The sequence below is a fragment of the Mauremys reevesii genome, linkage group 5, assembly GCF_016161935.1.
Source record: "Mauremys reevesii isolate NIE-2019 linkage group 5, ASM1616193v1, whole genome shotgun sequence".
Lineage (NCBI taxonomy): Eukaryota > Metazoa > Chordata > Testudines > Geoemydidae > Mauremys > Mauremys reevesii.
The window spans coordinates 131,618,166-131,642,099 of NC_052627.1; the positions used below are offsets into that span (position 1 = coordinate 131,618,166).

The window sequence follows — 23,934 nt, forward strand, 5'->3', positions numbered from 1 at the left end:
CTCCCTGGGAATGACTACAGGGCTATTTTTATCCAGGTAGCCCTTAGACATAGGCCTCCTAAGAACTGGATGCCTCCAAGTGCCGGTCATTCTGTCTTCTTGTCTTTTCCACAGAGTCTGTTTTTTCAAGCCTTTCTTGGCTGAATACTGTGGCAACAAGCCAGACAAATAAATAACCAACCACCTTCCTTTTCCCTTGGATTCTCTCTGTCTATTGCTATTGATTCTGCCATTGCCTAGTTTAGGGTGGGAACAGAGATGGAATGGACTCTATGTCCGAGGGGGAGAAACAGCAAGATTTTTGTTCATTACACATGAGGGCAAAGATCTAAAAGCCTCGAGTTTAGGCAGAAAACCTCTCCAGTTTCCCGTTTTACCTTATCACATGGCATCTCCACACTCCTTCAGTATAACCTTCATCCACAGTCCAGCTGCCGTGGCACAGGTGGGGCTGGCAGACAGCATACTTTCCACTGTGGCCTCACAAAGGCTGTGGCCTGTTCTGGGGAAAGTACTCACCAACAACCTGGGAACAAATCAAAACAGGAGAGACTGCAATGATGTTTGGCTCCAGCACTTGTAAAAATGGAGGCCTAATAGCTCTATGGAAAATATCTATGCATCAGCAAATTGTATCCGACGAAGTGGGTATTCACCCACGAAAGCTCGTGCTCCAATACGCCTGCTAGTCTATAAGGTGCCACAGGACTCTTTGCTGCTTTTACAGATCCAGACTAACATGGCTACCCTTCTGATTAATTAACAATTTGTTAATTAGCCTCGTGTCCAGCTTTAGCCATTTGGGATTAAAATTCTCCATAGTCTATATACTACATTTTTGTATTCTACACTAATGAGATCAGGTTCGAGGCAAAGCTTCTGTTGCACAGTTAGCACAACATTGTACTGAATATGCAGGAGGTAAGTTTCCAGTTTGTATTCTCTTAGATACACTGCATCTTTTTACAACATATACAATGAAGTCAAGAGAGGCATGCACACAAATATAGGCTAAGGCAAACCCACAAGGTGACAGAATGAAGACTGGATGGGTTCTCAGCTTGATGTTCCAATAATACAGTTTTTTCTCATGGATAGCTGGATAGGTACATGTGTGCGATTCATGCGTGTGCATTTTCATGGGCGTGCAACATTCTGTGGAATCTGGATTTTACATGGCATTCATAGCACACATCTATGAAAAGCATCTTGCTGGTTACTAGCAACGAATGCCCTCGCCCACAGCTCGCCCAAGTACGGAAAGGCATCATGAAAGCGTAAATGTAAAATGCAGGGTGTCTGGTCACTAGAACATCCGCATGTTTTTGAGTCAGTTACCCTGGCCATTTTGAAGATGCCTGAAACAGAGCCTCGGGGTCCGGAGCAGCTGTTAGTTCTTCACGGAGACATCTCAGCTCCTTCCGCTGACCCCAGGTTCATGGGCTGGCCTGGAGTGGAGAAAAGGAAAAAGTACTGTAACGACTAATGAAACTGAACCTCTACTGCATGGATATTCATACAGGAGGATCCATGTGCTAGGCTGTTATCAGCATAGTGTAAAATCTTGGCCCCATCAAAGTCAACGGCAAAACTCCTGTTGACTATAATGGAGTCGGGATTACACCCTAAATGTCTGAAAGTTAACAGTAGTGGTATGTTATTGTGACTGATACAGGATTGAACAAGCACCGTATTCAGCTTGGAGCAGCTTGGGGGTGTCTGGTTTCAGTAGCCTCTCTGCTCTCACTATTTACATCTAATCTCACATTCAAGTACAACTCATGGAGGTAGATGTGAGGGGTTCCAATGTAGAAGTGAATCCTCCACCAAACTCTCGTTGTAAAAGAGATGGGCTGACAAACCTTCGGCAGGAAACCCAGGCTCATCCGTCACTTCTAAACAATGCTGGGATTTCTATGTTGTACACTCAAAGACTGGAGTCCCTTGTTCTGTTTCTGAATCACCAACACTGTTTTTTAGGACTGATTAATAATAATTAGAAATAGGATGACCAGATGTCCCAATTTTATAGGGACAGTCCCGATTTTGGGGTTTCTCTCTTATATAGGCTCATATTATCCCCCACCCCAGTCCTGCATGAGTTTCACATTGGCTGTCTGGTCACCCTAATTGGAAATGGCCTTAAATAATAACCAAGATCTATCCCTTTACATCTAACCATTAGGTGAAAAGAATATCCTACGCCAGGGGTCGGCAACTTTTCAGAAGTGCTGTGCCGAGTCTTCATTTATTCACTCGAATTTAAGGTTTCGCGTGCCAGTAAGATAATTTAATGTTTTGAGAAGGTCTCTTTCTATAAGTCTATAATATATAACTAAACTATTGTTATATGTAAAGTAAATAAGGCTTTAAAAATGTTTCAGAAGCTTCATTTAAAATTAAATTAAAATGCGGAGCCCCCCGGACTGGTGGCCAGAACCTGGGCAGTGTGAGTGCCACTGAAAATCAGCTCACGTGCCGTCTTCACTGTGCCATAGATTGCCTACCCTGTCCCACTCTTTCACAAATGGGAAAATGGCCTACACTTACTCCAATAGCTTTGAATGCTCATGACAGAGGGCTGCTGCAAGAACTTTTGTTTAAAGAATTAGTCCAGGAAACCCTCCAATACAGCCAGTGGCAGGGTAAAGAGAATGAAAATGTTTAGTACCAAGGGCTTGTCTACATGGAGATAGTCAAGAAAGCTAATCCAAATTCATTTTCAAACTGCATTAGTTAAACTTCATTAAACACCTCTGGGGACACACTTATTTAGAATTAAAGGGCCTTTTTCAGGTTAGTTTAATTCATGTAATTCACTAAAATTAAGAAGGGCCATTTTCATTCAGAATCAGAGCATCCACACGTGTTTAATGACACTTTAAAATTTACACCTTTCGTTCATTTGGATTAACTCTCCTTAGTGTCCCTGTGTAGAGAAGCTCTAAGGAACTGAGCAGTTATCTACCTGGTGCAGACCATTTATTATTTGTACAGTTCCCAGAAGTGTGCCACACTTTACACATCATAATCGTCTCTTCTAATGAGCTATTTACAAGATGCCCACCACTCTGTTATCTAAGTGCCAACAGACAGGACAGAAAGAACTAGAGAGGCAAAAATGGACATTACAACAGTGAAAGAAGGTGAAGAATTACTTATACCTGCTAATGAGGAAGAATTACTTATACCTGCTAATGGTCTCTCACCTTGTATACAGAGAAGGCAGCTGATACAGTCAAACACCCACTGACGAGACGAGGCCAGTGAATCACAGCTGTATGGTGCTATTGCTCCAATCAGAGATCCAAACTGATGAAAAGTTTCCTGAGTCTAATTAAAAAAGAATGAAGAATGAACGTTCTCCAGCTGTACTGGACTTCACTTGCCATCTTTATTGTTGATACCAGTCAGCTCTGTGTTTTTGGGGAACCAGGGCACAGTATCTAGATTGTGTGACTCATGAAGGACACCCCCAATTCCCATCTCTGTTTGAACCAAAACCGATCAGAGAAAAGGCTTGCAGAGAACAATGAAGGGTTTGGGGAGACATACCTAGACGCCTCCTGACAAGGGTGACAAGATTAAGACATCTCCATTTGCATACAGAATGAAGAACAGAGACAACTCACATGCCTCAACTGCATGAAAGATGGAATAGGATTAGCATAAAGAATGAAGAACAGAGAACCGCACTGAACTCTGGGACCAGAAAGCAGGGACGCATTGAATCATGGGAATCCCTGCTCCAGATGCTAATGAACCTACGCCTGCACACACTCAGCTCAGCAATTATCAGACCAATTCTAGTAATAAATCTTTGACTCATATCCCAAAATACTGAAGCAGCCTAGTTGCCTTGTGAGCTCCCCGGAAGAAAACAACACCCATAGCCAAGAATGATCAGCTCCTATTGACTAGCCTAAAGAAAACCCTTGAGCCATCAGTTTACCCATAAACAAATCTAGTGTTCTCCCTTCAACCACTGTATTTTCTCTACAAACTCCCCTACCTATGCCCAAGAAAGGGTTCTGATGTATAGACCCAAACTCTGCATCAGTTCCACTGGGATTCCACCTCCTGACTGATCGTGCTGGGGGCTCTGCCTGTCTCCAGCACTCAGGACCCTGAGCTACCACCATCACCTGGGAACCCCGACCAGTTCAAGCCTCATGGAGTGGGTGAGATCCATCTCTCTCTCTCTGTTTTCTTTCCTACCTCAGGTATTAACCTTTAAAATGTAGCTGCTATGTTTGTTTAGCCCTCCTGGTGTGGTTATCACTATGATTCAATCAATAACTGTTATGGGTCACGTGGTTGCTTCTCTCTCTCTCTATCAATTTGAGATTTTTTTGTTTTTAGCTTCCCCCATTTACTCTGCAGCAACACTTCTTGTACCTAAGCTAAAGATCCCTGTAGTGCCCCAAAATACTGTGGGGTTTGCTCATCAAATGGGTTACTACCAGTACAACTGTAATGTGAAAGTGTGATAGGAATGTGTTAAACTTGGGGCACATAAGTGGGTGCGGGGAGCAGTGGAAAGTGCTGCTGAACCCAGCCTGTTGAGACCAGGGGCGCATGAGGGTACCAGCTTGAAACTGCTGCTTAACCCAGCCCACTGAACACAGGGACATATGAGGGGGATCAGCTGGGGAGTGCTGATTGACTTGCTCTGCTAGTGTGTGCGCATGTTCATCTAGTTCTAGTTATTAGCCCTGGGGAACCTAGGTCCTGCAGGAGAGCTCCATTGGGAGGGGACTTGTAGAAGGAAGGAGTAGAACACACAAGTGACATAAGCAGCACATTAATAAAATTACAGAACCGCCCCACCCCACCCATCCCCCACAGAAGAGTAAACCAAAATAATTAGCCGCCCCCAAGTAACGGGCACGTCTGGTAACATTGTGCCTCTGATTCCTGTACTGAACTGGGTAACGCACATTGGAAAATATAATCCCAATTGTACATACAAACGGATGGGGTCTAAATTAGCTGTTATCACTCAAAGAAGAGACCTCAGAGTCATTGTGTACAGTTCTCTGAAAGCATCTGCTCCACATGCCGTCAAAAACGCTAACAACATGTTAGGAACCATTAGGAAGCGGATCGATAATAAGGCAGTATAGTAAATATCATTATGCCGCTATAGAAATCTACAGTACCCCCACACCTTGAATACTGCATGCAGTTTTGCTCATCTCACCTCAAAAAAGATATTTTAGAACTGGAAGAAATACAGAGAAGAGTAATAAAAATTATTAGGCATATGGGACAACTTCTCATATAAGGAGAGATTAAAAAGACAGGGACTTTTCAGCTAGGAAAAGAGACGACTAAGAGGGACTATGATAGAGATCTATCAAATCATGATTGGTGTAGAGAAAGTCAATAAGGAAGTGTTATTTAGTCCTTCACATATCACAGGAACAAGGGGTCACCCAATGAAATTAATAGGAAGCAGATTTAAAACAAAAAAAAGGAAGCATTTCTTCACACAATGCAGTCAACCTGTGGAACTCATTGCCACGGAGAGGTTGTGAAGGCCAAAAGTATAACTGGGTTCAAAAAAGAATGAGATGAGTTCACGGAGGATAGGTCCATCTCTGGCTACTAGCTAACATGGTCAGGGATGCAACTCTATGATCTGGATGTCTCTAAACCTCTGACTGCCAGATGCCGGGGCTGGGACTGTCCAACAGGGGATGGTTCACTTGACAATTGCCTTGTTCTGTTCATTCCCTCTGATGCATCTGGCACCCACCACTGTCAGAAGACAGGATACTGGGTAGATGAACCATTCTTCTGGGGGATCCAGGATAGCCACTCTTATGGTTTATGTTCTTAGCTGATTACATAGAAATTCAGCTTTAGCATCCTGGGAGCCTAAGAACCAAGAATGCATTTGTGACACTGGCAGACCAGTCAACCTGTGTATGACCCATAATAACTTAACAAGAGGCACTTCTACTGTGTCAAGACAATTCACGTGCATGTGAATTTCAAAGAGATGTATTAGACTAGCAATCATCAACTCATTCAAAAATGAACAATAGATGCTAAGTGTATTTGTCTGTGGTTATCTATACCTGGTTAGAAGTTTCACAATGTAACTAAATTAGCTTGTAGATGCTAATTCCTTTCATGGCTTAATTGCCTTAATTATGTGTGCAAGGTGTTCAGTTAGCCTTAAAATCAAAGATGTAAGACACTTCAGGAAACCAATCATTTCTACATTATCTTCAGCTTAACTATCTGTGTTATAATGGAAGAACGGCTAATTACCTTATGTGAATGAATGTAACTAGTTTACTGGGTATGCACAGGAAATAGAAGATTATCTTCAAAGCAAAGTACAACAGGCCATCCGCATTGGGGGAAGGGCCTTCTGTGACAATTTCTGTGAGGTAGGCTTGTCAGCCTGGTAGAATAGCTATAAAAGAGAAGGCTCGGGCCTGATCCTATCATCTCTAGACTGCTTAAATGTTGAACAGGGACAGTGTAAGCTATAGACAGAGATCTTCCAAATAATCATTTGGAAGAACCTGGAAAATGCCTGGAAAAACTAACAGACTTTACATCTAAGCTGCCTTTGGATTCTGATCTGTTGGGATGATTCCAGAGAGACTTTTACAAACCAGCAGTTTATTCCATCACTGTTGTGATCCTGAACTATGAACATGGAAAGTCACTTGTCTGGATATTGATCTTTTAACCATTTGTAACTCTTCTTTCTTTTAACAATAAATCTTAGATTTAGTTAAGGATTGGCTGACAGCGTGATATTTGGGGAAGACCTGAGATTCACATTGACCTGGGGATAAGCATCTGGGCCTTTATGATCAGTGAACCCCACATATGGTGAATCAGGTTTCCAGTAACCCTCACTATATTAGACATAGAATATCAGGGTTGGAAAGGACCTCAGGAGGTATCTAGTCCAACCCTGGCTCAAAGCAGGACCAATCCTCAGACAGATTTTTACCCCAGTTCCCTAAATGGCCCTCAAGTATTGAACTCACAACCTGGGGTTTAGCAGGCCACTGCTCAAACCACTGAGCTCTCCCTCCCACCTCTTCCAAGACAGGGATGTTTAGATGGGAGCCAAGGTCTGGAATGCCAAAAGGGGACCGTGTTTGGCATCTTGTTAACTAGGTGGAAGCTCTTTGTTGTTGACTTGGTGAATCTAATGATAGAATAAGCCATCAGTTTGGCAGTTGTCTCCTCTACTTCTTGCAGTCTGCCCGCAGTGTGCTCACAGCATTGTTGTGTAAACCTTCACTCACGGAAGCAGAGGGATGTTAGTCACCTTGAGATCCCAGCTGCTGTCCTGGAAGAGTTTTTCATGCATTTGCGTTGAGTGTCAGATCTGACGTAAGCAGGGAAGTCAGCTCAAGGAAGAGTACGGCTATACTCACTGTGCTATGAACTCTCTCTCGATAGGCAGTCAGCAGCTGGGTGCTGGCCTGCAAGGCCTGCTCTCTCCCACTCCTTCCTGAACTGAACCATGTCCTGAGGAGCTGTTGGTAGAGCAGGGGAATGGACAGAGTTAGTACCAGAAAATCCTCCCAAAAGTTCCTCTTAAACAGGTTTAATTGTCACTAAAATCCTCTCCAAAGCATCTGACCTCCATGTAGCAAAGGAATCACATGTCTAATGGAAGAGCCCCTTAGATATACAAGTCCCAGGGGCCAGATTCACCTCTGGTGATTGAAGCCAAAGGAGTTACATGAGAGATGAATCTGGGCCCGTGTATGTGATGTCTGCTGTAGACTGTCTGATGGGAGCTGTCTAGCACATTGCATGCTGTTTGATGTCTGCTGCTGTGGTCTGTTTCCTGGGCAACTTCTCCCACATTGATTGGCAAAATGACAGAGAGGAGCATTTCTTTTATTAATTTGAATAAGAGCAGAGAAGTCCCCAGCCCAGCTCCTTTTATAACTTCATTTTTATACTGAACGTGCATCAAACTCCCACCCTCAGCCCTTCACAATATTCTGTTCATGTCTGAGGAACAGGAAGTTTCCTCTGAATGAGTTTCCATACACAGGGCTTAACTCAATATTCATGAATTCCTCTTAGAAGAAGTGATCAGTTTCAACTGGTTCTCTTCGATTTGGCTACTGCAGTGGTGATTTTCTTGCCGCTCCAAGTAGTGTCAACAACATTGTAAGAACTTGGTCCCAATCCAGCCCTGGCATAAAATGGCCTAGCTTCCGTGGATTTCAGTGGGGCACATGCCCGCTTATCCCAGGAAGAATTGGGTGCTTTCTCCCTAAAATTCACTCCATTGTGGAAAATTCCTCCACAACTGAAGCTTGACCCCCTAAATCTCTGACTCTTCCCTGCTGTAACACAAGAAACAATCTCCACCACGGTTCAATGGTCTACTCACATCAAACATTTTCTGGAACCAGTCTGCGGTTGGTTCTTCCTCCAGCAAAGTCTCCACTAGCTTGCCAAGGGCTTCCATGGACCTCACGTAGAGTGACTGAAACCAGAAAAGAAGGAGTGAGGCTCAGCACAGATCATTTGTGTGTGTGGGCTGGGGAAAGCTAACCATAACCTTGCCAGGGAGGCCATGTGTGACTGCCATCACCCAGTGCCTGCTGGGCAGAAATACAGTGGATGGTGCCGGAGGAGAATTGTTGTCACGTACTTGTATATGAAGAGCATCCTTTGCTGTCCCGTCTTCCTCTTTCATCTTCTCCAAGGTAGGAAGGGGAAATAAACTTTTGAAGCACTGACCAAGGAGCTCACGGTTTTCCTCCATGGTCAGAGATGGTTTGAGCTTGCTGGCAGAAGAAAGATAGAGAGAAAAGTCATGTATTAGACTCAGTACCACCTCCAAGTAAAAGAAATGGGTCCAATGACTAGAGATTGTCCCAATCTAGAACCCCAAGTGCAAACAACCCTTCACTTTGCACCTCTATTAAGTATTGGCTCCTCTAGAAGTAAAGCTAAAACTTCAAATCTCCTTTTAGAGAAACCCACAAGCTTCCTCCCCCCTGCCAGCTAGCCAGACACCTCCCTCCCAATCTGAACTCTGCTCCATTGTACTGCATGCCCCACAACCTCCAATCTTGTGTCTTTCGAGCACAAACCCCCAAATGGACACATTCAAATCCTTAAGAACTGAAGTCCTGCTGGTGAGCAGCATGTGAGCCACAGGGCCACCCAGAGGATTCAGGGGGCCTGGGGTCTTCGGCGACGGGGAATTGCCGCCGAAGGCCCAGCACTTCGGCGGTGGGTCCCGGGCGAAGTTCCCCGCCGCCGAATTGCTGCCAAGACTGGGCCCCGTGAGAATTTTCCAGGGCCCCGGAGTGAAGGACCCCACCCAGGGGCCCTGAACAAACTCGTGGGGGCCCTGCAGGGCCCGGGACCTGGGGAAAATTGCCCCATTTGCTCCCCCCGGGCGGCCCTGGTGAGCCAAACCCTGCAGGCATTAGACTGCTCCCAACCTGACTTTCATGAATTAACAAATAAGAAGGCATCACAGTGCCAGGAAATATGGCAGAAAATAGCCTACCTCAGATGTCCAATGGCAAGAACTGCCTGGTAGCGAACTGAGATGTCAGGGAATCCAGTGGTTCCGTTTTAATGAAGTCCTGAAATGCATGAATGGGGACATCAAAATGGGAAATGGATTTGAAAGGCAGAGAGGCCTTCCTCTCACACCCTGAAACAGGGCCATATGCCAGACCTGGAATAAACAGACACCGTGCCCAGCAGGCTCTCTGCCTCAGAAATGGGCCGTAGGGCCATCTGCAGGCTATACAGAGGACAGAAAGAGAACTCACAAGACACAAGCCATTCCTTCCAGTTACAGCCCACAATATATGTCAGCATCCCTGCTAAGCTCAGAGTGGACCCAGCATTCTGGGTGCCATGCAGGTAGCTCATGAGACTGCAGTAGTACAGTCACAGCCAATGGATAAAATATCATCTCCCCAGAAAACCAGTCTCATTACATTACAACAAACTCTCTTGTACTTCAGTCCTCAAAGCTCCTAATCACTCACCAACATGTAGCCAAGGAGCTCCAGTTTGTATGAGAATTCGAACTCTTGGGAGTCTCTGGTCTCCAAGATGGCACAGCTAATCTCCATGACATTCTGGATGAGGGTTAATTTTAGGTTCATGTCCTACATAATCCAGAAGGAGAAACAAGAGGATGTGGATGAGAAACTGAGAGAAGAACCAGAGTCCAGAAGATAAAGATCAGGAATTAAATCTAGCCTCGGAGAGGAGAGAGGTGTCCCCAGACCCCAGAAGGTAGTGGACTCTGGCTCTGCACCCACCTCAGAAGAAGAGAAAACCCAGGTTCATCAAATAAATCCAGGCCTACTTACACCAGAGCAGCCAGGACTCCTGCTTGATGTAGCAAGGAAACCAAGCTCTGTGCAATTTAAACAAGCAACTTGTGTACAGAAAATGCAAGAGCTGAGGGCAGATTATTTAGAATGTACCTTGTTCGCAACAGTGATGCCCAGCACCTGAAAAACGAAACGCAAAACAGCTATTAGCAATGTAGATAGTCCCACATAACACACATCCTCAAAATGTCCTGGCTGGTGAATATGGAGCAGAGAGAAATCACTATTGTTAAATCTTCCAAAAGGCAGGAAAGGTATCCAGAGAGGGTGTTTTGCAGAGGTCAATATCAGGGCCATCCTCTGTAGTATTTGCATTTGTGAACTACTGGAAGATCTCAGTTTGGTTCAACTGTTTTTGGCAATGCCTAAGTGAGAGTCTCAGTTAGACAAGGCAGTACTGAATGGCAAAGTGACGTGGAGAGGTTGCATTGAGATGAGAGTCAGGACCAGCAGTCAGGCACCTGGGGAACAGAAATAAAGCACACAGACAAACAAGACGACAGATAAGAGGTAAGGGAAGTAGTGAGCAAATCAACTAAATACAGGCTAGCACTAGTCTCTCTTGGGTAGCAAAAGATAGAGCTAGATACACATCCATATGAGGGGAGTTAGAGTGTTATTCTGAATAGCCTGAGTGTCACTGCATCTGAATTACTGTGTAGCTGGGGTCTACAGAATTTCAGAAGAATATAGAAAACTAGAGAGAATACAAAGAAGAGCAACAAAATGATACAACATGTGACAGCTCATGCTCCATCCATTACAGGTTTAAATTTGAGTTATGTGACATTTATCACGCAAAGCTCTTACCTGACAACTGGCTCTGTAATGGAGAAGGATGTTCTTTGTGATGTCTGCCTCTACTCGGGAGAGAAGCTGGTCTTTGGAGCATGGACAGCCACGCTGCTGTAGGTCAGCATCAGGGTGCTGCGAGTCTGGCCTCTTCTCCCATGGTGGTAGTCCTAGACAATCAGAAAGTTCTTCTGATGCCTTTGCTTTGGAATTTGATCTGCTGCTGACCGAGGAATTCCTCACAGCAGCAATAGCAGCTTGCACTTGCAAAGCTCTTTTCAGCCAAAGATCTCAAACCACTTGCAAAAAGTATTTAAGCAATATAATAACTGTGAGGCGTGGAGATATTAGTATCTCCATCATTCCCACTAGGTAACTCTGACACAGAGAGCCTAAAATGCTGAACCTACAGCAGTGAAGTACACGGGAGCTTAGTCATTGACACTGGTGGGTACAAGATCAGGCGCTAAATGTCTTGCCTAAGGCTGCACAGTGAGTAAATGGCAGAGCCAGCAGTGGAAGCCCAGAGGCCTAGTCTCCTGCTCTAGCCTTTAGATCAGTGGTTTTCAGCCAGAGCTACTTGTGTACCCCTGAGGGTCTGCAGAGGTCTTCCAGGGGGTTTATCAACTCATCTAGCTATTTGCCTAGTTTTACAGCAGACTACAAAGAATGCAAGTACAATATTTATATTCCAGTTGATTTATTTTATAATTATATGGTAAAAATGAGAAAATAAGCAATTTTCAGTAATAATGTGCTATGACACTTTTTAATAATTTTATGCCTGATTTTGTAAGCAAGTAGTTTTTAAGGGAGGTGAAATTTGGGGTACACAAGACAAATCAGACTCCTGAAAGGGGCACACTAATCTGGACAGGTTGAGAACCACTGCTCTAAATCACAGGTTCCATAATTGTCATCCGTAGCCCACTGGTGGTCTACCTAAAGCAGATTGGTTGGCCACATGTTGCTTGCAACACCTCCTCATTTCCAGCTACTAACTGGGATTAAAAAAACGCTAAAAATACCTTAAATGCTTTTCCATGCAAGCGACTGAGGTAGTTCCCACACATTGTGCATGGGAGGGGCGCTCAAGCCATGAGACATCAGATGATAAAAATCATTTGAGAGAACCCCAGCTCCAGAGTGTGCTCCTCTCTGCTTAACTGCAGGCGTCACGTAGAACGCACACACTGGGGGACAATGCGAGCTGAGCAGAGCAGACACTACCCTGGGGCTGCTGCCCCTGCTATAGAGGGAGAGGAAGTTGGAGAGAAGCCCCTGGCTCCTTTACCTTCAGGCGGCTGATGAGCCCAGGAATCTTCACCTTGCTCATTGCAGCCCCAAACTCCTGAAGTGCGTTCAGGGTGAGGTCCAAGTGGCTCTCAGCAGAGAGTGCGAGGATGGAAATGACTCCCTGTCACCCAAGAAAAATACTGGTTATGATCTAGCCCACAAGTCCCTTCCTTTCAGCTGAAGGAGTGTAAAGCGCCAGTCAGGCGTCAGACCTGTGGGCAGCGGGGGCTGAGTGAAACAGCAACGAAGAGGATATGAAGCAAAATAGCATCTGTCCCAGGCCAGCTCAGAGCTGAGCCCCACAAGGAGCATTCAGGGGTTACTTGGTAAAGCGGGGAGAGGGACAGGGTCCTCACCTGTCTCTCAGGGGCTTCCATATAATCTGTTGCTGTCAAAAATTGATGAAGCTGTGATTTAATATGGACCAGGTCCTGGCAAACTGCTAAGGACGTTCCTAGCGCCTTATACAGGAAACTCTGAAAGAAAGAGACCGGCATTGAGATACCAGTAACAGAACGTGCCAGTCAGTACAGACCCAGCTCAGCAACACTCAGGAAAGAACAAGATAGCCAAGTCCAAGCACTCATACTGCAGAAACATCCCATCATCTAGCCCAGCCAGAGAACCAACAATGCAGCACAGACAAGCAGCCTGTCCAAGCAAATATTGGAAGGGCAGGGGGGCAAGAGAGCAGGGAACAAGTAAAAACAAATTTTATATGCAGAATAAAATATAAAGTAATGAAGCCTTTAGAGAAGCCTTATGCAGCCCCCCAATCAGAATTTCAAGGAAAATTAACTAGAAACTAAGCCTTAACAGAGAACAAACCTTCTCAAGGGAGGGGCTGGCATAGCTGGCCATCTGCTGGTTCAACTCAAGGCTTATCTGGCTGCTCCAGGCACTGTCGTCTATCATCCCCAGAGATGTTCTTAGGAACTGAGTGTAAAAGAAGAGAGTTAAAGCAGATGGTTAATTGCAAGAATTTGGGGGTTGGTGTGGGGGTTTGTTTGTTTATTTGTTTGGTGGTTTTTTTCTTCCTTGTTCTCTCTTGTAAACTTTCCAATATTCAGGTGTCATGGGAAGGTTATTTCCCTATTGAGAACTATAAACATCGACAACCCAGATTTCCTCTGCTGTTGTTCTTTAACCTTTGTGTGATGATTCCTCTCAGTCCTCAAATCCAGATGAACAGTGAATTAGAGAATGAGATGGAGCCAAGAAATCTGACCATTGAGGAGTGATTTTATAGTGGATGGAGGATGGGTCTAGTAAACTTTGAGCAAAGGGCCCTGGACTACGAAGGACCAGGCACCTTCTCTGAAGTGCTATGAACCCATTCTGCCACCTCCTGAGGGTCCCCTGGCTGTGAGGTACCTCACTACCCCTGCCCTTAGCATGAGAAAGCCTTCTCTGTGCCTGCCAGGTGTTAGCTCCTGACTCAGCCAGCCACAGGAAACACAAGCACGCCCTTCTCACCCCATCCAGGTTCCACTCTCCTTCTACAGATAAGCAATCGGTACAGTCCAACCGCCGAGCCCTCTCTGCAGCCCCACAATGTCCAGCCCCTGTTCCACTGGACACTCACAGAATTCATAGGTTTGCTACACATCACCTTACCAGTTTCACCTCAGCATCACCGCTCCATTTCACACACTTAGATACATTTATAGTGAAAACAAGCAGAGTTCAATTGACAAAGATCAGAGAGTTGAGAAGCAGCAAGTAAAATTAATGTAAACAAATGGTTACGTAAAAATAAAATCCTAACACACTTCTAGAGCTTGAACTTAGATAACCAAATATTCCCCTGTCTCACAAAGGATAGCTCCCCCAAATCTCTCTCCCAGCATGAAACACCCAGACCAAAGATCATCCTCCATTCATAAGACAAGGAGCTGTCAGTTCGTCCAATAGATGAAGGATACCTCTGGACCTCCAGATATAGTTCCACGCATCCATTGTCTTCATTTGAAAACAGGGTACCCCCTATTGTTTGCTTGTTTTTCTTGTATCAAATCTCCTCTGGAGACTTCACAATCACTTGATTAGAATTTTCCTCTGTTGATTAGCATCCACTGTGAATAAATACTCACAGGCAGATAAGCATCTCCTGCCTGAAAGAAACTTGTTTATCACTTTCTGGTGACCAGCCGAACTCACAGACCTTAAAAGCATCAATTTCAGTATAGAACCATAGCACCTTATATATTATCCATCCAATCACTGTGTAATGCTTATGATGAGCCATGTGACACAGGTATCCAGTAAAGGCTTTACATGACACCCTTTGATTATATAGAGATCAGATCCAGGGAATCCAAGGTAATAATTAGAGATATACCAATCTCCTAGAACTAGAAGGGACCTGGAAAGGTCATTGAGTCCAGCCCCCTGCCTTCACTAGCAGGACCAATTTTTGCCCCAGACCCCTAAGTGGGGCCCTCAAGGATTGAACTCACAACCCTGTGTTTAGCAGGCCATGCTCAAACCACTGAGCTATCCCTCCCCAATCCTGTAGCCTAACTCAGTGGACACCCAAAGGACCAGGAGTCACACCCTCATCTCCCATTGAAGTCAGCCAGAGGTTAGTAACTTTCAGCACTTTGCTGTTTCAGGCCCTAATTTTGAACAGCAGCCAGGAAATCTCAGAAACCTCACAAGAAAACCTAATCTTAGTTGAGTTTTTAGCCCAAAGAATTTCAAAGGAGGCTGGATCTGGAATGGGGAACTCCAGAGTGTAATCCAACCTCAAATGGAACTGCAAACCTTCTGGGGCGTATTTGTCACTAGGTCCCTTCCTTTCATTTTCAGCACTCGCCATCAAAGTGTTCCTTGTCTGGATTTACACGAGGCTGCAAAGAGCTCTTTCTGAGCAGAAAGGCTTCTCCCTGAGATACAGTCACCAAACCCTGTCTTGTCTCTTTTCCTTTGGGGGTTCTCACAGCAAATTTTCTTTGAGTGGCAAAGAAAAAAAGAATCCTTTCGACGTCCCCCAGTGGTGCATTAGCACCATGAGCATGCTGGTTTTCTGGTTATGTTGTGTGTTGTTCCCAGTGGTAACGCAGAGTTATTTATAACTAGCGCTGGTTGAACAATGGTAAGTCCATTTCACAAAGCAAGTGGGAGTTTTTTGTTTTCTTGATTTTTCAACACACACATGAACAGTGAAAGAAACAAAAATATTGTGCTTTTCAAAATAAAAATGACCATTATTCAGTTCTTTGTTTTCCCCTTTCCTTCCCTTTATCCTCGTCCCCAGGCCTTTCCTCCCCTCTTCCACTTTGTGACTGAAAAGCCGGGGGGGGGGGGGAGGGGCCGGGGGAAAGAGACAAACAGGAAAACAAATGAAAAAACCAAAAATCAACTTCAGTTAAAAAAAAACCTGAACATTTTCCAGTTGGGTTTTGTTTTGTTTTGTGTAAAAAAAAAAAAAATTTGAAAGTCTCCCATGAAAATAAAAAAGGCCAGTTTTCACTGAACAAAAGTTGCAAATGAAATGGTTTGACCAGCTCTGCTTAGAATGAATAGTTTATCATTAATATTTTCCCAGCTGATACATTTGGAGGGGGAGGGAGGGCTGTGACAATACAGCTGAAAGCCATCTTGTACCTGAAGCAGCATGTGCTCCCACCGCGCGTGGTCCAGGGAATTCTCTGTGTTTCCTATGAAGCAGGAGGCAAAACAATAATATCAGCTAGGTTAGCAAGAAGAGTCGTCCCAGGAATCTCCTTTGCAATCAGTCCTTCAAAACCCCTGCTCTGCCAAGCTGTAACATGCCTGGGCTTTCAAGGCTAAATGGGACCTACGCCAACGTTCTTTGTTGGACCAACAGAAAGTATCATGTTATATACCCTGCTGGCATTTTTATTCAGGGTCAGTCAACCCACCAGGAGTGAGATGCTGAGCACTCCCAATTCCTTTTGACTTTAATGGGAGCTGAGGGTACTTAGCATCTCAGAAAACTGTTCAGCACATCAGAAGACTGGGTTTAATGGGAATACAAACTTTTCCTGCATAATAAAAGATTCTGGACTTGATCCTAACTTGATGTAAATCGGTGTAGCTTCACTGAAGTCAATGGAATTATACTGATTTACATCAGCTGAGAATCTGGCCCCATTTCTGAATGTCCAGCTCTAACCTACCCTTCTTTAATGTCGGCACAAGGCAGTACTGGGGACTCTGTACAGCAACAACTAGGGAAGATACAGCTCATTTTTAAAATCTTTTTTTGACTATCAAACCCACTTGAACATTGTGGGGTCTGACCTTCATCAGAAACATATCGGGTTTGTGCTCCACGTAGGGTCTGTCAGACTCCACAGAGACTACACTGGCACAACCACGTCATTGGAGTTCTGCTGGCATAACCCCATAGTGTAGATGCAGCTACACTGACTGAGGAGGTCAATAGATTCATACCACTGTAAAATTGCTGAAAGACATTATTAGGCCCACAATACCTAGAGTCTACATGGGCACCCACTTGGCCAACCTAGCTTTTATGGCTCAGGTTTCCTTACAGAAAGAAAAACTCTGGGTTTTTAATTGAATCACCCTTGAAAGTAAACATGGGGTTTAATTTTCAGAAACATTCAGTTTGCAAAATCAGACTATATATGGAACCCCAAAATATTTCACTAACCTCCAACTTCACGTGTAATTCACCTTCCCAAACATTAACCTAGCAAAGGTGTGGGGGGAACTGCTGTAAAATTTCCATTCAGCTGAAACCTTCCTGGCCTGATTCTGCCCGGATTGAATTGGCTTCAGTGGTTTAACTCTAGATTTAGCCCAGTGGTTCAGTTATCCAGATGAAGGAAAAGTGAGGGCCTAGAAGCCCAATTTCAATTCCCCACTGTTCCCACATACTGCAACAGGAATGGCACAACACGTGTCGATACGGCTGCATTTTCTGGCTTCCTTCTATGCTCCATGGACCGCACTCCTCCTAACTAGCACTTTACCTTCAATGTACTGCAGCAGAGATGGGATCTTTACTCCCACATCTCACCCACTGCTACATGGATATTTTGGTGCAGGGCCTGTAGTAACTGCAAGGCAGCACATCCGTGTCCTTCTCCTGCATAAGGACGAGGCTACTACCTGTCAGAGAGAGAGAAAGAACAGGCTAAGTTTGGTCAGCACAATACCAGTGTGGTCCTGAAGGAGGGAATAGTTCAGACTCTCTCATTGTGGAGACCATACAACAGAGTTGTTGATTCTACTGCAGTGCCTTCCTGAAGAAGAAAGCATTCTAGCTAGTACGAGGATGCAGAACAGTGCGCCTCAGGAGAGGGCAGAGACAGAGAGATCCAAATCATACACATTCCTCAGCCTGTCTACAAGCATCTAGCTAGAAAACCCATTTTTATAGTTAACTGTCCCACTTCACATTCCACAGAAAACCTATTCTCATGGTCTACTCACCAGGAGTCGTGCCAGCAGCCCTGGGGTGTAGGGAGTTTCACTAGGGAAAGAAAGAGAATATCATGAATTCTGCCAGACTTTCAGAGAGTCCCGCTGATGTTATTCACCTAGCCATTTCCAACGTGCCCACCAATGTTGAATGCAGCTGATCATAATTTGCATTTCCATAGTGCTTTCAGTCTGAGCTTCTCAAAATGCTTTACAGCCATGAATGAATTCCATCTCACAGCACCTCTATGAGGTTGCCATTAATTACTCCTTCATTTCACAAGTGGGGAAGCTGAGAGAGAAAGATCAGGTGATTTCCCCAAGGTCACATCAGAATTTTGGTGGCAAGCTGGGAACAGAACCCACATTTCCTAGCTCCATCCCATGGCCATGTTGTAATCACAAGACCATCCCTCATTTTAGCCTTCTCATTGCAGATGAGAGAACTGGAGCAGACTGAACCTGTTCATTGTGTAGTGTGCCTGGAGAGCATAAATGAAAGAGTTTCTGTTATAAACCTGGTCCACCGTAGTCAAGGCAAGCAGCTTCTTCTCCTTCCTGCTGCTTTTTCTCAGCCAGCTCCCTAAGGCATCTGCAGAGAGGCTTCAAAGTACCAGTGTACTGAGCTGGCACCACATATTCGAGAAGCCTTGGCCATAACACCTGCAGAGAAGAGCGAGACTGTTCAGTACGCAGCTATTTCCATCCCCCCACCTCCAATATCCTGCTGTCGGAATCCCTCCCTCTCATGTAGCTTGTAGCGTAGCTTCTGGGGGACCTAAGGGGCAGTTGCACTCAGACAGTGGAAAGAATGAAGAGAAGATCTCTGCAACATGATTCCTTCCAGTTCAGTTGCTTTCATCTTTCTCTAATGTGAACCACTTACTCCATGATGAAGGGGTCACATCCCTGACATGAATCTGACATGCTGTTCCTCCATTATGCTGATCAGGCAAAAAGCTTCCTTGTGGGGAGGTACAAGGAAGATAAGGAAGAACGTCCCTATTTCAAGAAGCAGTAGCAACAGGTCACTTACTTGGGTCATTCCAGTGACCGAGGTGTCCAGACATTGCAGGATGTCAGTGCACAGGGTTTGGATCGTGTTTTCTTCCGGAATAGCCTGGGTGAGAAGTGTTGTACCCTGCTGTGAGACAGCTCTATAGAACTTATTAGCTAGTAGCAAGACACTGGCTAGAGAATCAGTGTCCTTCTCTTACAAAGCCATCATGAACATTGACCTATGCCTGCTTTTATATTGCACTGGAAGTGCACAAACATCTGAAGGGAAGAGAATAATGGAAACTCTTAACTGGTGGGTCAGATCCCAGGCTTAGGAAAACCCTAAAGTGAAGGGAATGATTCTCTGAACACAAGAGTTTCCCCAACAGGGTTAATTTTCTTTAAATTTGAAAAACTGTTTCATCTTTTTATCTCTGAGGAAAAACATTCAGACTCTGCCCAGTGGAAATCAATATGCAGAACCAGGGGGATCCACTCTGTTTGTTCCGATGCCCCAACCAGCTTGGTCATTCTGGGTGTAGTGAGTGTGATTCTATCAACTGGCCTAATTCTGCTCTTACTTACACCGGACTAAATATTGACTGACTCTACTGATTTCAGTGTAAAGGAGAGCAAAACTGGCCCGAGGAGAACAAGCAGCCTTCCTTAAGATGGATGTGTGTGCGCGCGTGTGTGTGAAAAAAAGACCCTTGGAGAGTATTGCCACAAGCTCCAACTTTGAAGAAAAGGGGCCAGGCAGAGCTAAGATCTTCAACAACTTACTGTAAAGTTGAACTGTTTATGTTAATACAGATCATGGATCCAATCATGGAGCACAAAGTTTCTGGAGCCTCTGGCTGTGTCCATGGATAGAAATACGGATTGAAGACATTTTTAAACTAGTACATGTAGATTAGAGCATGTAGTGAGGGAAATATGCAGCAAGCTTTTCCAGGCTCTTGACAGTCTGGGATGCAACCTGCATAACCTCGGTATTTTGCTGATAGTTTATGTTTGCTTCAACAGCCACAGAATTGGGCACCATTATGTTCTCTGGAGAGTCTATTGAAAACAAAGAGATGTGCTTTCTTGTACAAGAACATTTCACTGAAAAATGGTGTTTTCAGAATTTTCAATGACTCATCAGAGGGTTGAGGAACCTAGATGACTCTGTTAGATGTAAATGCCCAGTGTGAGAGTCTGATCTGTTACACTAGTATAAATCCAGAGTGACGCCACTAAAGTCAGTGGAGTTACCTTGACTTTACACCAATATAACTGATCAGATTCTGGCTCTAATCCTTCAGTCCAGTTGTCCTTGAGTCAAAACTCCCACTGAAGGCAAGGGGAGCAGTCAGCATGCAAGAATGGTAGGACCGAGTCTTAAGTGTTAAGAAGTCTCCTTACCAGTTTGCTGGTGGACACACTGAACTCCGTGAAAACATGTGCTACCATATCCCAAGCTGCACAGTTCTCCACACTTTGTAAGCTGAGCAGCCTCTGGATGAAATGAAGAACTGCCTTCCTCACCTGCAAGGGTAGAGATGACACACATGAGTTATTGTTATCCCTTCTGCCTGAAATAGGAGATAGGATATGAGAGTCCTTATGCTTTTGATTTGATCTCCTTAGCTTATAAACATGGATCCATTTAACACAGTCAGGATAATGACATGCCTTCTCTAGTCTGCAGTCTCTCCTCTGGATCTGAATGAAAGCTCCACCCAGATGTCCATTCATCCCATATCATTGAAAAAAAATTGAAATATTTCACTGCTCCACACAATCTTACCGTAGCATTCTGATCACTGAAAGTGGATTTCACTGCCTTCACAATCAGACACTTTTTCGGTCTTGTCTCGGGCACTGAAAGATAAGGAGAGGTGTACAGTACTTCTTTGATCCACACACTCACTTTCCACATTGGAATGAATCCCGGATTTCAAAAGGCCCTATTTAAGAATAATACCAAGCTTCTCTCATACACAGAATCAATGGGGAAAACATAGGACCAGACTCTGGTCTGAGTTACACTAGTGTAAATCTAAAGTAATTCCAGTTCTATAAATAGTGCCATCATGCTGCCATGATGGAAATAGTATAAAAGAATTAGATAGACTGAGGTCAATCTGTGTTTACACAGTATAACAGAACTCAGAATCTAGTCTACAGTGTCTAATACTGACGATTATCAAGTCAGGGGTATTATTTTATTTTTGATTATCGTTAATGTGCATTAGCCCCAAGTCAACTTCTGTATCTGAAGTTGAAAAATATCTTGGGCTACATTCAGCACTTAGTTGAACCTGTTGATTTCTGTGTGGCCATATGGGGTAACTTAGGCAGCATTTTGCCCCTTAGTGGATATCCAGACCACTGGTGACTGTGTGTTATAGAGATTCTGTGCCCCATTTGCAGAGGTGATGAGTCTGTTACAGCCCTGCCGGGCCTACAAAGCCTTGGTTCTTTAGCTCAATCTATAGTAGCTCATGCTTTTAGCTCTGGATCAGGGCTGGCTTTAGGCCGATTCCTCTGATTCTCCTGAATTGGGCCTCAGCCTGACAGGGCCCTGCACATAACAGGACCCCGCGCACAGTGACCTTTTAAATTTTTACTCACCCGGCCGCGCTATGGGTCTAAGGCAGCACTACAGATGCGGGTCCTTCACTTGCCCGGGTCTTCGGCAGCACGTGAAGGACCCGCTGCTGAAGTTCCACCAAGACTCAGAGCGAGTGAAGGACCCGCCGCCAAGTGCAGCCGAAGTCTCAGGGCACCGCCCGGTGAGTACAAGCCCCACAAATCAGGCCCCACACTTCCTAAAGCCGGCCCTGCCCTGACGTCCCCAACTCAACCTCAGCATGTCGGCCAAGAGGGCAGCTGGCACAGTTGCTCCTGTGTTACTTACAGTCAGCATCAACAATAGCTCTGAGCAGCTTCAAAGAGGTCACACAAACAGCCTCATTCTTAATCTTCAGCTGTGAGTGCAGAAAGGCTATCAGATCCTCTGGAGAAGAACGGGCTGCAAGGGAAGAAATCACGCCTCGCTGATGACAGAACTCTTATTGTTACCATACCTTACAAAGGTAAGGAAGTTACAAGGAAACTACTGTGTAACTCAGAGTTTCTTCCCTTACCTAGTTGAACTACACAATGGACCAGCTCTGTGTGATTTTCCATGCTGAGCGGCCTAGCTTGAGAACAGATCTGTGGGAAGAAGGGAAATGGTCAAAGAAAACTAATCAGAAGCAATTGAAAAGAAAATGTTCAATTAATTTCTAAGCTTCCACTTCCTACTTGTCCAACTAGAGGTCTGAACCCCAGGTGGATGGTACTGAACGCACAGCAAGAATCAAACACAATGTCCAATACATTAGATGAGAGAAGCTAAAGTGTTTTGAACGGCAGAGCTCATCGAATCAAGACACAGCCACAGTGTTTACTGTACAACTCTGACTCCCCCTGATAATCGGCTTATGGTAAAATTGCTTTACAAACTGAGCTGGATATTAGCCAAGAAAGTGAGACCACTACCTGCTTACTCTTGAGCCTGCAGAAATCAGTAAGGCATGAGGCAGTCCCCAGGCTCTGCACTATCATTTCATAGATTTGGATTGTTAATATGCTTCAGATCTGCTGTGCCTAAGCTCAAGGGATCCAAGCAAAACCACCCTCACCTGGTTATGCAGAGCACTGCAGATGGCTTGAAACTTCCCGTCAGGGAGAGGGATCTTATATTCACCAGAGACCTCCAAGAGCTGGCTCAGACTCTGCAACAGAGGGTGAAAGTCAGATGGTGGCACACACAGGAGCAATATGTAGTGACTGAAGCAGATTCAGGGGATTCATGGATTCCAAGGCCGAAATGGATTATTGCCATCATCTAGTCTGACCTCCGGTATAACACAGGCCACAGACCTTGCCCAGAATAATTCCCAGAGCAGAGCTTTTAGAAAAACATCCCAATCTTGATTTAAAACTGTCAGTGAGGGAGAATCTGCCTCAGCCCTTGGTAAATGGTTGTAATGGTTAATTATCTCACCATTAAAAATGGACACCACATTTCCAGTCTGAATGTGTCTTGCTTCAGTTTCTAGCCACTGGATTAAGTTACCCTTTCTCTGCTAGACTGAAGAGCCTGTTATAAAACATGAGTCCTCATGTAAGATATTATAGACTGTCATGAAGTCACCTGTCACAGGATAGGTCCACCCCCAGGGTGGTACCAGGTTGTGGAGGAAATGAAGTAGATCTCGGGCGCCCAGCTGGCCTAGTCTCCTTAGCCACCGCAGCAGTCCTGACTCCTACGGCAGCATAGCCTAATGGTTGGGATCAGCGCAGCAGCCCTTCAGTGAGGGTCCACGGCCAAACAGCCTGAGTCTGTAGGGCTCCCCTTCTAGGTATAGCAGTGCGGCCTAGTGGCCAAAGTCAATGGAACCACCCTTGGCAGCAGAGCAATGCGGCCTAGTGGCCAGAGTCATTAGAACCACCTTTGCAGCAGGGAAGTGTTGCCTAGTGGCCAGCCCTTCTCCACTGGGTCCTACGTATTCCACAGGTCCCAGCCCAGGGCCCTGTCTTGCCGCAGGGTATCTGCCACCAAATCAGCGGGATCCTTCCAAAACACGCCAAGTCAAAGCCCAGTGCCTCAACTGGATCAATGCTTAGTCTACCTAGGATACTTTCCACTCAGGAATTCTGTGGTCTCTCCTCCATCTCTGGCATTGGGCGGCTGGGGTCGGTTGCAGCCACAGTCTGGCTGACTCTGAATCCTGGAGCACTGGCAGTCTCTGCAGGAGCCTCCAATGCACCCAGGGCCAGCGCCCATTTAGGCGAGCCAGGCAGTCGCCTAGGGCGCCAGGATTTGGGGCGACATTTTGCCTGGAGGGCGGCAGGTGGTTCCGTGGACCTCCTGCAGATGTGCCTGTGGAGGGTCCGCTGGTCCAGCGGCTCGTGGAGCATCCGCAGGCACGCCCGCGGCAGGTCCACTGGAGCCGTGGACGGACCCTCCGCAGGAACGCCTGCGGAGGTCCACCGGAGCCGCGGGACCGTGGCAAAATGG

The 23,934-nt window shown here is 45.3% G+C and overlaps 2 long non-coding RNA genes across 2 annotated transcripts; both read right to left on the minus strand.

Moving 5' to 3' along the window:
• Positions 1-1,411: 1,411 nt before the first annotated feature.
• On the minus strand, positions 1,412-7,469 carry LOC120405997. Its single transcript, XR_005599035.1, has 3 exons — positions 7,416-7,469; positions 3,210-3,333; positions 1,412-1,448 (listed from the first exon to the last, which is right to left on the minus strand). It is a non-coding gene; the product is annotated as an uncharacterized LOC120405997 (long non-coding RNA).
• A 2,096-nt stretch (positions 7,470-9,565) lies between these two features.
• LOC120405994 lies at positions 9,566-11,213 on the minus strand. Its single transcript, XR_005599032.1, has 4 exons — positions 11,184-11,213; positions 10,467-10,493; positions 10,020-10,142; positions 9,566-9,605 (listed from the first exon to the last, which is right to left on the minus strand). It is a non-coding gene; the product is annotated as an uncharacterized LOC120405994 (long non-coding RNA).
• Between the last annotated feature and the right edge of the window lie 12,721 nt (positions 11,214-23,934).